Here is a 4680-nt window from a genome sequence, read left to right as displayed (position 1 = left end):
TATATATATATATATATATATATATATATATATATATACACATATACACACATTGTTTATGTAAATAAAGTTGGAGCCTTGAGAATACCAAACTGAAGTTTGGTATTCTCAAGGCTCCAACTGAAATAAATAAATAATAAAAAAAGTGTCTTCAGATTTCTGATAGCTCAATGATTCAGAGAGGGAAATTAGTTTTCCATCATCTACATACTAATTAGACTCTCTGTCAGTCCTCTAATGAAGACATGATTTAAATGTCAAACTGGGACAATGATCCTTTTCTCTAGTAAATAAAAGAGTGTGTCCATAATCAACCCTTCAGATTAGTTGTGCAGAAATCAGTGGGTTGGGGTGGGAAAATAATCCTGAGGAAAGACGAAAGTGAAAGAGCACTGACAACCCGTGATCTCTGTCACACCACTCAGCCACAGCCAGCAGAGGAGGCTGATCCTGATGGAGGGGAACACAAATTGCTGAATTTGCAATAGTAAGTAGATGATGTCCGACTTGACCGCAGTCAAAGCTCCTGTATGTTTCTCTGCTGCCGTCTGTTGATACTCCGCCCCTGAAGTCACATCACCGTCATGTAAACAGTCCAACGAGGTCACCTCTTTGTTTTTTTGAATACTCCCTCTTTCATTTTGCTCCTCCTCCAATTTCCATTGCTCTTCTCTCAAACATGGTTGCCGTGAAATTTTAACTGCTAAAACAAGATGATGAGGATCGTGATTGTTATTCTGCTTCAGACTTTCTTATGGACTGTGATCACAGGAGGTGAGTGAGGCGTTCACAGCCAGTCTGATCTTATTTCACTCTAGACGTAAAGCAGACAAGTTGAACTTGGTACGTTTTATTGCAGTGGCTCTTACTTTCGATTTCAACAGAAAGCAACAACTCAGGGAGACAGAATTACAATAAATTGAAGTAAAACATAAAAGTATGTTAAAGTGACGCTAACCTCACGGTTTGACTACTTTTAAACTTTTATATGTGGAAACTTTTGAAGACGCTTCCTCTCTGAGGGCAGGTGTCCCGATAATTTTATCTTCTTTTTATCACTTAATAATGGAAATGAGGCTGTTCACTTCTCTACCATTTACCCAGGGTGAGTCAGTGCTGAACTTCCGTTCACAGTAGATGTGTATAAGAGACAGGTGATGCTGAGGAGACACTGATAACCAACACCTTTCTGTGGATACAGAGTCCAGGTGAGGCAGCATGAAGGGAGGAACTGTTAGTCTGTATGAGTGAGAACTGTTATTAACTGTAACATCTGTATTTCTACTGCAGATCAGGCTTTACTCATTCATAGAGTCATTATAGGCGTGTTGGCTGCAGCTGTTTTGGTCTCAGCAGCAGCAGCAGCAGTTGTTCTTGTCTGGTGCTGTAAAAAGAAAAGAGGTAAAATAATGTTCCTCCCACACTTTAATAAATGTCTTGTTTGTTATTTGTATTAATGATGTTTTTTGACTCAGAATATCTCCCAGGTGAACAGAGAAACAGGAAGAGAGAGTTAAACAACAATCAAACACCAATGTAAGTAAATGTTCTGTATTAGAAAAGTACTGCTGCTGAATGAACTAGTTAGAACCAGTTTTCTAACGTCTCGTCTCATTTATATTTTCTCCAGTCACTTTCTAGATCATGGTATAGTGTAATTCAATTAATAAACCAATTAAATCTTTTTCCATCAGTTGAAATCTAGTTTGAAATTAACGGCTGTCTCGGCTAAAAAGATGATCTCAATCAGAGTGAGAGTGTCAGACGACTGGAAGCAGAAATTAACTAAATACATGACATGAAAACATGAAACTCACTGAATGAAATGAGAAATATATAAAATCAAAAGAAGGAATCATGATTCATACGATGGTTTGTTTTTCTCTGCAGAAGTTTTTCTTTATACAGGAATAAATTAGATTCTTTTGATTTTACCTTTATATGTTTCTGATGCTGAATTTTCTCTTATTTTATTTTCAGGGAAATGGATCAGATGAATGCAGCACGTAATGATACGTCAATGTGTTGACTCAGAAACACAAACGATGATCTTCCCTTTGATCAACACATCCTACACAGGTTGATTAATCAAGGACACTTTGACTGTGACACTCTGCACTTCACTGTTTCTACACTTCAATGTGCTTTGCAAAAAAGCTGAAGCTAAAGCTGAAGGTGAAGCTGAATCTGAAGCTGAAGGTGAAGGTGAAGCTAAAGCTGAAGCTAAAGCTGAAGCTGAAGCTGAAGCACGGCTAAAGTGGAAGACTTGATAAACTAATAAACTCTAATTGATTCATACGTTTACTTCAACATTTCCCATCGTTGGGATGGAAACATGAACAGTTCTGTTCTTATTTGTAGAAATACAAACTGTGAAAATATGAAATATTGTAGTTTTTGGCAGAAGTCACATGTTTCACAATCAGTCTGCATCTCAATCGTCCAGGTTTCATTGTGGGGTTGCCAGGTCTGTTTACTGTGGTGACTCAGGTCACATTATAGCTTTACCTGGCAACACCTGCTGCAGTTACAGATGTTGTGCAGAGGTGCTGGATGGACTGTGACTTACTGTGTGTTGTGTCTTTGGTACTTTTTTAAAAATGTTTGTGGAGTTTTTGTTGCAAAGTTGTTGTTTGTTTTTTTCCTTTTTTTAAAAGTGCAATATATAGAAATTGTTGTAATGACTTTGATAAAGTCTCTATGTATTTAAGGTGGACTGAGCTGTATTTTTGATGGAGCTATTGTTTCAGTTATTGTTTTTTTTTCCCCATTAAGATCCATTTTAAATTCTGTTCTTTTGTCCTGTTTGTATTTGATGGAGAAGATCAGGCCAGGTGCGAACACTGAACACTTTTCCCACATGTTCAAAATGTGATTATCCATATTTTCCTCTGTGGTTTTTATTTTACCTGTGAATGAAATTTCTCTCAGGGCACTGATGATCTTGTCTGTCCAGCAGATGGCGCTGTCACCTCATCAGTCATTCACCGTCTCTAATCTGCCTCTATGTCAACACAAATGTTGGTGTTTTAACACTTCAAGCTTGATATAAAGATTAAATATATAAACAAACTCCCTACACTTTTTAATTCATTTCTTGTTTGTATTGATGATATTATTTGTCTTTTTTCATAATTATTCTTGTATATTTATTTCGATTTGTTTGCAAACACTTTATAATAGGAATAATATTTCCAGTATAATTTTGTACCGAGCAAAGTTTTCTCCTTCCTCCAGCAGCTCACAACAGGTGCACTGGTGTAGAAAACAAACCTTTATCAAGTGCACAGCTTCACAGTCTCCACGGTCTCAGTGTAAAGACGGACAGTGTACAGATTTTATTCTGAGCTGAGGAGGATGAATGTGTAATATCTGAATCTGGTACTGATGACCGATCACAGAAGACGTCAGTTTAGTCAAGATTGTTCCAACAGGGAATTTGATCGTCTGAACTTCTGATAATCGACTGTATGAATGAGGGAATGAAAACTTTTATCACACACCTTCAGTTCAGGCAGGTGGGGGAGGAGACAGAGACAGGTGATGTTCAGGCAGAACTACCGCGAAACCTTTCCCTGTCACCACGAGGTCGGTCTCTGCATCTGAAAAATAACAGGATAAAGACAGGGGAGTCAGAGCACATGGATGTACAGTGCTGTGTGTCTGGTGATTTCTGAGTTCTCTGAGGATTGGCACTGACAACGAAGGTGAGTGAGGTGTTTACTGTCAGTCGGTTATATCACAGATTAATAAGCACTTAAAGAGACTTTGGCGGTGTTGGGATAGTTAACGCGCCTCTGCCAAAGAGAAAGAAAAGGCTGAACAAGCCCAAAGAAAGAGCTTGTATGAACATGAAACAAACTGAATCTACAGTGAACAATACTTTATATCCTTTGTTGCTGGATTAACTATTGTGCTCTGGCTACACAGCTGATTTCATTCGCTGATGACTGAATTCATTCTGCAGTTTCTTGCAGAGAAAATTCAGGCGCGCTACTGTGGACAAGAGTTGGGACTGGGATTAAAGGTGCAGGAAAGAGAGATTTACTGAATGATTGGTGCACAACACAAACCAAAGACCTTCAGTTATTCTGTTCAAAATTCAAAATAAAGGCATGTTGCTTGATGTGTTACGGTCACTGAGGGTTGTTTGCATGGAGAGCACCATCTCACCAGCCCATGTGACATCACCCACGTCCATGTCTCTCTATTTTCTTTGCAGCACGGTGCTACACTCGGATTGTCTTGAACAGGAGGATGACTGTTATTAGTTCGACCTTTTTGTTCATGGTTGTGATTTTTCTGCAGGTGACTCATTCCAGAGGAGGTGAGTGAGGCGTTCACTGCCTGTCTGAACTTGTTTCAGTCAGGACATAATTCAGTGTTTTAACATGCTGTGTTGTATCTGAAGAATAATTTTTACCAATGACAACAGAGGCCAGCTTCTTTGTCAGAGTGTTTGACTCTTGAATATTTAATTTAATTTAAGAATTAGACGATAAAACAGTTTGTTTTAGGTCTCAATATGAGGGCAGATGTTTTCTCCCCGTCAGTAACTCAGTTTCAGCAGCTCATTAAATACTCATTTGACACAGACACATGCTCTGTACCAGAATATATATATTGCTGAAATGTTCTTGGGAGATCAAAACATATTTTACAGTTTCCTAAATGCAACAT

The sequence above is a fragment of the Seriola lalandi genome, unplaced genomic scaffold (assembly GCF_002814215.2).
Source record: "Seriola lalandi dorsalis isolate HSWRI2012SDOR001 ecotype SW California unplaced genomic scaffold, Sedor1 jcf7180002054876, whole genome shotgun sequence".
NCBI lineage: Eukaryota > Metazoa > Chordata > Actinopteri > Carangiformes > Carangidae > Seriola > Seriola lalandi.
Note: the sequence above shows the minus strand (reverse complement) of the source record.